This window comes from Protopterus annectens, chromosome 2.part0 (assembly GCF_019279795.1).
Source record: "Protopterus annectens isolate FY-2018-M chromosome 2.part0, PAN1.0, whole genome shotgun sequence".
In the NCBI taxonomy this organism is placed as follows: domain Eukaryota; kingdom Metazoa; phylum Chordata; order Ceratodontiformes; family Protopteridae; genus Protopterus; species Protopterus annectens.
The window spans coordinates 1,454,057,539-1,454,069,974 of record NC_056728.1 but is presented as its reverse complement, the minus strand read 5'-3'; positions in this window follow the sequence as shown (position 1 = coordinate 1,454,069,974).

Here is a 12,436-nt window from a genome sequence, read left to right as displayed (position 1 = left end):
CTGGGACTAGGCTGTAACATATGGTGTTCAGTGTATGGGACACTGCAAAGTAACACACATGTGTAGGCCTTACTTGTCAAGCATCTGCAAAAAGGCTGAAGGTGGGGGGGGGGTGTCAGCATGACACACCAGTGCACTGCAGCAGGGATCCTAAGGATGCTAAGAATGGCTGTATCTGCACATAGTCAGGCTCAGGAGCTGTGGCAGATGTAACCCTATCCCCACAGCAATAGTGACGGCAGTGTGTGAACACCAAGGAATGTGCACATGAGTAGACCTTACAATCATGCAGATTAAGAGGACATGTGTAGGGCAGACTGAACACACACTGGCAAATACAGATGCCCCACACTAGTATACCCCTGCCAGGAGTAGTGACTGCTGTATTACACATAACAATAGGTGCAACAAACCGTCATGATAAGGGTGTGCACACATATGCCCACACGGAGTGTATGCATCGCGGTCAGCATCCACACACCTAACACATTCAGTAGGCACTGCATGTAAAAGTACAGGACATGTCACATATCGCGCTCATGTACTGTTAATATATGCAGTGATGTGGTCCCATGGCAGATCAAGGAAGTCATATCAATAAGGGCGTGTACACCCCCCATAGCCATGGTATGCTCTGATGGTTTTCAGTGTAATAGTATTGGATTGGTCATACATGGTCTGCTGATGTTGAGAGCTGTAAATCAGACATCAGGCATTCACAAATGACATCTGTCCACATATCATCACAGGTATGTGTTGCTGAAAAACATAGGGGCCATGAGCATTAAATCTGACATAACTGACACAGTACTATACATTCAGCAATGGGTTGTACACCTGTGAGGTGTGGTGCACAGTACATGGCTGGGTGTAAAACAGGTGCACAGGAATACTGTGTGCATGAGTGCAGTGGTATCCAGGGGAAGGAGAATCACCTTGTGACACAGCACATGCACCACACACATGTATACTGTTGCTAGCATGGATTGACTATATCTGCACTGCATGCTGTTGTGTACCATATGTTATGCATGTTGACAGATGGGTAATAGGAAGACTGTATGTACTATCATTGTGCAACCTCACCTATATGCGTGTGTGAGTGTGTGTCCTGGTGGGTAGTTAGTTTGTCTGTAGGGTCACTCTGATGAAGTGGAGGAAGGTTGATTCAAGTCGGATGTATGTGTGTGTGTGTTTGTGTGGGTGGTCATGTATGCACATGTGTGATCATGGGGTTGTTCATACAGCAGTATCTCCCTTTGGGATCGTGCAGTACATGAACATGGACTGCCACATTACACACCAGGAATACTTGCCATGTATGTAATCACAGGACAGCTGATAGTATAATAAGGTCTGTAGCATGGAACAGGCATTGAGAGGGAAGATAGAACCAGGTATAGCCTTAATATCGCATTCAGCAGAGAGGTGACTGACAACCCATGTATGCAGCATTACAGATGCATTGGGGAATTACTAGTTAACACCAGGGAGTGTATCCATATATTACAGTTGTCACATGATAGGCTGATTGAGCAGCATATCTGGCATGTACTGAGCAATACATGCACATGACACTCCAGTGCGTAATATTATGGAGTAAACATAGTAGCCCCCACATATAGGGGCTGTGCCCATGATGTCCGGACATACACAGGGTGAACACTGAATGACAGCAGTGAGGCCATGTAAAGCTGATTGAGCAGCATATCTGGCATGTACTAAGCAATACATACACATGACACTCCAGTGCGTAATATTATGGAGTGAACATAGTAGCCCCATATATAGGGGCCATGCCCATGATGTCCAGACATACACAGGGTGAACACTGAATGACAGCAGTGAGGCCATGTAAAAGTATTCCACACAGGTCATGCAGCTAATGGAGTAACAGGTCTTGTGTTGTGATCACTTGTCTAGGCATTTGGAGGACTGATATGTTAATGAGTGGTATCAATGAGTGTATGTTACCAATTGTGATGCAAGATGAGGAATGCATTGGAATATGGGACTGTCTGTAAAGTCACGGACAGGTAGGTATTAAGGTGGTGTGTGTGTGTTCGTGTGTGTGTGTGTGTGTGTGTGTGTGTGTGTGTGTGTGTGTGTGTGTGTACTGTTATGCAATGCTGTATAGGTCTTAAAGTACATTTATTGTTTTCCCCCACAGGTGGTGAGGTGGGTCAGGGTCCTGCCTGCATGCAATCTGATGTTGGTGTCCATACAGACACCGAAGATTAAGATAGTACTGTTGAGGCACAGGTGGGGTTGTTAGGGGCCGAAACAGCGCCATTGTTTGACATCCCCCTTTTAGCCACCCCATCCCCGCACACAGTTTCAGTGCCTATACATACCCCATCACCAGTGGCCATAACAGAGGGACAGCTGGCATTTGGTGGCAGTGCACAGGAAAGTGTGGTAACCTTGCCTACTGTGTGTGGTCGCAGTAGGCATAGCCAGATGTCTGGCAGGGCACCATATAGGCAGATGTCCCAGGGTGCTCATGGTAGGTCCACTGGTCATCCTACCCCCAGCAGATGTGACACAGCTGGTACCAGTAGGTGCATGTTTCAGGCTGTCATGGTGACTTAGACATGTATGGAATGTTACACCAGGCAGGGCATGAGGCTGCAGAGGGCTGCTCTCTCATCTGCAAGTGACAACTCACATGAACTGTCTGGTGCCATCCGTGCGTTAACTGAGCTAATGGATAGACAGTCCATGTATCCATGGCCGGAGGCAGTGAACTGCACACCCTGCCAGGTATGGTCTGCAGCTGTCCATAAACACCTGTGTAGGGCAGCCACATGGCAGAAGTGTGTGCATGCATACCCACATACTATACAAACACACCTAGGGCAACCCCATATCCACACACACCACATCACTATGCCCAGTTCACCTCATTACACCCCTCACCCACACACATGGTGTCAAATGTATGGCCCACCCTCGGTCTCTGGCAAATCAACAACACACCCTGTGCATATGATGATACCTGTGCCACATCCCTGTCATCCATACCATCAATGCAGGGACAGGCTAATATGGTTCTGATGCACATGGTGACTGCACTACAGTGTACAACAGTAGTGCAGTGTAACATGTTGTAAGAAGTAAAGTGTAATGCATATATGTCAGGTCGTGTAGCCATCCAGCAATGATGCATTATAGCTATTAGTAACACTGGTTGATCCTGGTCTCTGTGTTATCCATTTGTGTTGTAGGTGTACATGTGTCAGCATGAGGATGGTCTGCAGTCATATTCCACAACGGGTTATGACACTGTGGTGACACCATGGCAGTGGAATATCTGGGGTACAGTTGGACACATGTCACAGGTTTGTATAACAGTTATTGCCTGTGCCACATGGACAGGTGACTCCGCTGGGATGTGTATAATCTGCAACCTGATGTAGATCCATCCACATACCTGCACACTCTTATTTGGCAAAACTGGGACTAGACCCCTACCTAGGTATGTAGCAATACTGAAGTGTGTGGCTTTCATTGCACACACCACACAACATTTGGGGTGAGTTGTGTTCCAGGTTACATGTTACATGCAGAACATCCCAAGACATGTACAGTATGCTAATGGGGGATGCAATGGGTGTTTATGGACAATACATAGTGTGACATACCTTCATATACACATTAACAGACACATGACGGGCAGACAGATGTCCGAGAGACCTGGGTCTATCACTTGCTAACTAACTTGACCGTGTGTCCAATGTGTTACAGGTAGGCTGCACACATCACATGCATAACTGCCCTGGATTGTGGTATCAGTTACCTGTATGGTTGATGGTGACAGTGGTAACCATAACATGGTACATGGGACATATACCGGGTGTACCTTGTTGTAATGACAGTGTACACAGCACCCACATCCCCAGAGGATATTGTACTCCCTGAAAACCATGATAACACTCTGACATACCCACCATCACACATTGGCCACTACTGTGATACAACTCATTGTATATCCCAACAGTGGTACTACAGGGATATGCATCTAATGCACAAGTCACACACATACTAGGGTGTTGCATTGTCATTCCTCACCTATGGGCAGCAACAACACTATCTGTACTACTGTGTGGCAATGGGTATTGTAATAGGAGTATGTGGCCTTGGAATGCTGTACCCTACAGATATATGGACATGCACACATATACACACTTGTCAGAACACAATAGGTATCCCATGCCTATCAACCCATTTGTACAAAACTATTGTGCTGGTACTGCAAGGCTCGTGTAGCCGGTATGGAGAGTAGCTTAACAGGGTACATGTAATGTCCCATACAGTAGCAGCCACAATTCACTATGGCAATGGGTGTTGCGGTGGTTGTGAAGGCCCTCATAGAATTCCCAAGTACAGGTGTGCTAACACACAGACACTGCTATACTCAGTCATGCACAAGTACCTATGTGTCAGTACTGGGGTGTGACGCTGCAGGTGGTCACAGCTGGCTACCTAGCTATTGTCCAAGGAGAGATGGGTTGTGTAGGGGTTGTATGTACAGTGGTATCCTGCCACCTGCCATGTGGCAGCAGGCAATCTATCAAGAGACACTACTGTGGTGACCATCAGGGTAAGAGTGACATGCATCAGCCAATCCTCCTGGTGCCTCCTGCACATGGCCACTGAGGTGATCAAGTTGACATGTATGCAACATGCATTCCAACACATTGTTATTGTCTGTGCTGGAGACCTCTACCCAAGCATGTTCTGTTGATTGTGATAGTGTAGTGGAGGTACCCATGGCATGTGGTGTGTACGGGGTGTTATCTCCTATATGTGCCAGTTCTTACTCAGCTGGGCAGACATGTCAGTGTCAATCAAGCTTAGGCTACCTGTACATATCCCAGCTGGATACCTGCCATCTGCACATCTGCACAGGGACTGACAGTCAGCTTGGTAAGTAGCTATGCAGTGGGATGAATGTGTTGACAGATAGACATTTGACAATAATATGTATGTCATAACTACATGTCAGAAGCCCTCACTAACATGTGCTGTACAGACGGTAGTCTACAGTTACATTCCACATGTCGGATTATTACCCAGTAGGGGTTATATACTGTGACACAGCTCACACACCAGGGATACAGCAGGGAGGCCTTAGAGTGAAGCTATGCCTGCAGGTGTGCCTATTGTCAGTTCTACATTTAGCACTCAACTCTTGCCTGAGTAAGCACAGTCAACAGTAGTATTGCCATGATACACTACATGCCAGTGTGACAGCACGTATCCTGGGCTACTACCCCTGCATGCAACACATTCACAGGGATAACTGTGCTGTACAGGCCTCAAATACATCTGTGTCCCACACATGACACTCACACCCCTTGCTACTGTAATGACAGCACATAGGCGCTTGTATTGTACATGGCATTACATACACTTATTACCGATGTCATTACCCTGCTATGTTATCAGACTGGGTGGTGTGAACTGGTTACCAGGGCTAAGCCATGCTTAGCCGGTATCAACATTGCTCCAATATAACAGCTAATCTGATCTGCGCACTGGTAAGCAAAGCTTACACTGTGTAAGCGCCCGTACGTTTACCTGTAGCTTAGCACCACTTAGCTTAACACAAACTCACACAAACCCACTTAAAGCTGCTTAAAACTACCTTAACCACTCTGTATCTGACAGCCCTTGTTCTGCAAAGCAACAAAATGAACAGCCCTTGCAGGTCTTGAACCAGGACCCTGTGCACTATAGTCACAACACTTAACAACACCATGACCACTGTGAAGACAGCTGTTGTTTTTCCAATATATCTGTCAAATCACATATTGATTATTATTGAACAATTGCCTTTACTTCCACAATTGTGTAGTACTTGTTATTAATATGACTGTTACATCACATATGTTGTTTTATCATAATGTGCACATAGCAGATACATATGGTGAGATACATCTGGGAGGGTATACACAACTGTGACATTTACACATGACAGGAATATGGCTATATAGATATAATAGGTTGATATATGTCTACATGTACATACACATGTATATTCATACATATGTCTGTATACACATCTGTATAGTGCAACATATATATGGCCATGTGTACATCTCTTCATATGTATACACACACACACACACACACACACACATATATATATATATATATATATATATATATATATATATATATATACTCACATATATGTGTGTGCATATATATATATATATATATATATATATATATATATAGATATATGTATATATAGATATACATGTATGCACATCCTATGTGTACAGATATGCCTATTTATGTAGATATATATGTATAACTATATGTGCATACATATCGATTCTGATATACCTATTACTATCAATATATGTATATATGTAGATATCCATAAGTATATGTGCATATGTATCTCTATCTGTATATGTGTAGACATATATTGCTGTGTATATGTATATATCTGAGTGTTTATATGTGCGTATATATATATATATATATATATATATATATATATATATATATATATATATATATGTACATATACATATCCATCTATGTATGTCAATATGTATATGTGTATATAGCTATATAGATATGTGGATAATTATATATACATATATGTTCACCATATGTCCTGAACATGGAGTGAAGCTCTACCTCAGCGCCAATTTTCCCAACCTCTTAGTGCAAGGGGATGTCAGGTATGTATTGCAGGTATATATGTAGACTATTGCTACTGTAATAGGTGTTGTCTTCACAGGCATGTTGTTTGTGGGACGTCACATCTGCTTTTAACATGTGCGCCATTGGCTACTGACAGACATCCTAAGAACATCATAGTACAGTACCACTGCTAGCACAGTAATGATCCTGTAGACTACAGCAAAGATATGGCCAATAAATGTGGACAGTCTGGCACACTCTGGTCAGGCCAGAGGTATACACAGAACCCCTTAGTGCAAGACATGTGGACCAAGCCTGACAATGTGGATGTTACCAGCCATGTAGATGGGTGTATCATGTAAATACTGGTATACATTTGCCCCCATAGGTTATGCATTCACACACCCCTGTCTGTCCTGACACATAATAACAGCTGGCACAGAGGTGCCATGGCCACATACTACCCACTCGTTAGTGACATACATCTGTACAGCATCCCACTGCTTTGTCTGACATACATGACTTTTATGGTGGCCTGGCAGCAGTACATCCGGCAAGTATCTGGACATAGCATCACACTGGGTAAGTACACTAAGATGCTAGGCATGTAACAAAGCACTGTGCAGGCTACAAGCAGACTGCCACAACACTGGCCTACATTTTTTATGGGGGAATACACATGTACCTGCATATATATAGCAGGCTCTATAGGCATGTCACAGCATAGAGTAACAGACACCTGTGTGAAAGTGCATAACCACAACCAATGTGAACACAGCCACAGCCACATATGGTAAGCTAACATAATATTACAGTATATGGACTATCTGATGATCACCATCCTCATAATATGTGCCACTCACACACTAACCCTACATATACTGGGCCACTACACAGTGTGGTCCGATGCCTGTCTGTGGTATGGGACATGTGTGTGTTTGCTTCTACAAACATGTAAGTCAATAGGGTAACATACAGTGGAACAGCATGTAACATCAGATAGAACAGGGCCAAGAACAACAACATCTACCACAGTCTGTACACAGGCCAAGGTACATATTCACAATACACACACTGTCAACAATTATAAGTAAACAGACCTCAGTACTGTACACATGGAATGCCCAGGTTATGCCCTCAAATATACCCCTACTATACATAACATGTGGAGCAGTCTGATATCTCACTGGCTTGTTATCAGATATGATGTCAATAAATTATGGTGTACAGAACATATGCACCTCTTACTGCATGCCATATGTACAAATATTGACAGAGTTATTGCTGGAGGCTCAAACACACGGCCAATATTGACATTTTGATGTGATAACCTTCTACATTTACTGCTGTAATAGGGTTTGCTGTGACATAGGTCCTATGAGGGATATAAAGTAAGAAACTCTCATGGCTGTCACAATGTACTGACTGCAATCCTCACACTATGCTTATGCAGTTCACAGATAGGTGCTCTGTGAGCAACACAAGAAAGAAAAGGCACCACACACTGCCCAGTCTGCAGATGACTCTACAGATGGGGGTTTCCTCAGAAACATAGCACTGTCATGACAGGTATTAAAACATGTAGACCAGCTAAATTCACACACACCCCGTTAAACCATCATTACTCCAAATGTAGAATAGCAACACTTACATTCTGCAGTCATGTCAGGCACATCCCCCTTCTGTGTGTTGGCCTGTTTCCATGGTATATGTTGTTAGAGGTAAATCCCCAATCCATCTGAGATGCTTTTTGCCAAACACCAGATCTAGGTCCTGCTCTCAGTGATGAAAAGGCCCAACACCAACATGATGCTCCTAGATATTGTAGTACGTTTTCATGCAATTGGCTATGGGAATGCTACCACAGCTTTTCCACTTGCAATCAGCTAGAGGAAGGCTACAATTCATGCAGAGGCCATCAGCTGATCTTGAGCATCACTTATAAAACACATACTACTGCCTAAGCAAAGCAGGTGTAGCTCTCCACATCCACCAGAGAGGGAGTGAGAGAGGCAGACAGAAGTCAGGGAGGGCGTGGGAGAGTAAAAAACTAAGAATTTTTGTGTCACAAACCTACCAGTACAGGGTATCAAACCCCTGACTGGCTATGTATTGCTATCACATGTCTATGAAGGTATTGGATGCATGACATAGCTTACATGTTGAGGAGTTCTCCAAATGTTTATGTGATGGTGAGTGACATCTGCAACAGTGATATGGTAGTGATACGGCAAGTGTAGTACACGTGCCTGTCCGAATGAACAGGTGTCAGCGTCAACACAGCCACACTCTCTCAGGGGTTCACACACACATTGACACACTTGGCAGGGTCAGGAATATGCTTCCTCAGTAGTTAGTTTGCCACAGTACAGTACTGTGCAGGTATCACATGCACCACAGGGATTATCCGGGGGTTACATGGGCAAACGATATGTGGAGGTGTCTGGCATCAGACAGCATGCTTCAGTATGCCAATGGTGGTTGTAGTGAGTGTGAATGTGGTCAAAAGCATCATACACCACACGCACAGACACAGGGTTCCAGTACTGACATGCATGCTTGCATTGCTTCATGGGTTCATAGTGGTTGGCTGTGCCAGAAGGCTATATTAGGTTAGGTGAAGAGTATATCATGGCATCAGGCCACATGGGAATGGTCTGCAGTGTGGCTCAGGGGTGTAATGTCTGGATTGGCCCACACAGGTGGGTATTGTATTCACCATCCAGTCACCTGGGTAACTATTGTGTGTGGCCATTGCTGTTCAATGCTTGCCATGTATGTGTTCTTTAGTCCATGACATGGACACTGTCTGGGATGTGCACACATCCCACATGCATGTACAGTGACATGTGGAATTGTACCTGGGGTGTCTGGCCTATTTTGTGTACAGAGAATGTTATAATCAGATGTGGCTGTCCTGGCCTCATGTGCTGGGAACAGGTAATTGACAGCAGGTTCACCCAGCACCTACATTGATAGCATGATACAGGTAGTCCCTGGTGTCAGTGGCATTTGTCTGTACAGGGCATGTGTATAAGGCATGGTATGTCCTTTGTGGGTCACACAGGTGTTGCAGGCGCACAGTGGGGAGCATAGTGAAGGCACACTGTCTGCATGTACATGAGTATTTTACTGATGGACAGGGTGCCATGCCCTTTGTCATCCACTGCAGTCACACCATGGTTACTATCCATGGGCAATATGCAGGGTACTATCAACATAGTAGTTGTTGCCTAGGGAAGTGTGTTTGTGTATGAAACGTGGCTTGAGAGTGTTCTCTGTGTAATACAAGGGTTGCTAACTTTGTTCGCTAGGACTTGATGTCACATGTAGAGGTATAGATTGCCACCCCAGCCTCTCGGCTATTTCACATGTGTTATCCTTGTAAGGTGGACATTGTGACATATAATAGGGCCACCATATAAGAAATTTGCAAAACCCACTCCACAATGAGTCCAGTTGTTACACACTCACAGCCACTTCCACACAGGATACAAATGACAAACACAGACACACACACCTGCCATGTCTGGGATTAGAACTCTTATCTAACTAGTTTATTACACTATAGCATTACACAGTTATAGGATGCACCATGGAGATTACTGGAGTGCTCTTTCCCCAAAGGTGTATTTCACAGTGAATGACATCAGCAGGCTTGCAAAAATAAGGCATTTGAATTGTAGTGAGTGTGATTAGCTTATAAAGGCATTTCTTCTTACACAGACATTGAAACACACAAACATCCACACTTGCCATGTGTGGGAATAGAACCCTTATGAAAGTACTACATCACACTAAGCATTACGCTGTTATAGGACGTGCCATGGAGATTACTGGACTGCACATTTTCCAAAGGTGTATTTCACAGTGAATGACATCAGCAGCCTTGCCAAAGTGGGGCATAAGCATTGCCCCCTAGACAAACAGAGACACACATACACACAATTGCCATGTCTGGAAATAGAACTCCTACCTAACTAGTTCATCACAATACAGCATTACACAATTACAGGACGCGCCATGGAGATTATTGGGCTACACTTTTCCCAAAGATGTATTTCTCAGTGAATGACATCAGCAGCCTTGCCAAAGTAGGGCATTTGAATTGCAGTGAGTGTGACTAGCCTAAAAGCATTGCTCCCTACAAAGACAGAGACACACAAACACACACAGTTGCCATGTCTGGGATTAGAACTCCTACCTAAATAGTGTTCCACACCACAGCATTATGCAGTTATTGGACATGCCATGGGGATTACTGGGCTACATTTTTCCCAAAAGTGTATTTCACAGTGAATGACATCAGCAGCCTTGCCAAAGTAGGGCATTTAAATTGTAGTGAGTGTGACTAGCATAAAAAGCATTGATTCCTACACAGAGACACAAAGTTGCCATGTCTGGGATTAGAACTTCTACTTAACTAGTTTGTCACACTAGAGCATTATACAGTTATAGGATGCACCACAAAGATTACTGGGCTACACCTTTCCCAAAGGTGTATTTCACAGTGAATGATATTAGCAGTCTTGCCAAAATGGGGCATTTGAATTATAGTGAACGTGACTAGCCTAAAAAGCACTGCACCCTACACAGACAGAGAAACAAACAATTGCCATGTCTTGGATTAGAACTCCTACCTAATTAAATTATCACACTACAGAATTACACAGTTATAGGATGCGCCACGGAGATTATGGGTTTACTTTTTTTCCAAAGGTGTATTTCACAGTGAATGACATCAGCAGGATTGCCAAAGTAGGGCGTTTGAATTGTAGTGAGTGTGACTAGCTTAAAAAGCATTGATCCCTCCACAGACAGAGACACACACACACAATCAGTTGCCATGTCTAGGATTAGAACTCCTACCTAACTAGTTTATCACACTACAGCATTACGCAGTCATAGGACATGCCACAGAGATTACTGGGCTAGGCCTTTCCCAAAGGTGTATTTCACAGTGAATGACATCAGCAGCCTTGCCAATATAGGGAATTTGAATTGTAGTGAGTGGGACTAGCCTAAAAAGCATTGCTCTCTACAAAGACAGAGAGACACACACACACCCAGTTGCCATGTCTGGAATTAGATCTCCTACCTAACTAGTTTATTACACTACAGCATTATACAGTTTTGGGACATGCCACAGAGATTACTGGGCTACTCCATTCCCAAAGTTGTATTTCAAAGTGGATGACATCAGCAGGCTTGTCATAGTAGTGCTATGGAGAGGGCAGTGTGAATGCATGGGCCATAACCCATTCATCTAGAGGTTGACACACCACATGAAGGCACACACAGGGTTATATTCTGCAGGATTGTGTATACAGCTGGTAGATGACTACTGCCTTGTACAGTCATGTTGCACAGCTAGCACTTGCACCACATATTCTGTAATGCTGACAGATACCAGTGACTAATTTCTACAGTGAGTGACATTTACACAACGTGTGGTTGTAGCCATTTAGCTGTGTGCTGGGTGGGACAGACTTCATGATGGATGGCTCTTTGTTACAGTCACTCTCTTCCACACATCTATGTATGTCTATTTTTGGCATATTATAGTGTGTTGTCCTTGGATATATGTCTGTATTCCTATCCAATGTATGTGCAAAACATGACTGTACATACTGAGGAGTGTATGCACTAAAATCTGCAACTGTCAGATATGTATAGTCCACTGTTGTTTGCAGACATGGGCTTCATTTGTTTTTGCAGACATGGACTTCATTTGTTTAAGTGTGTGAGCATGCCCAGCATGCCCTTCTGT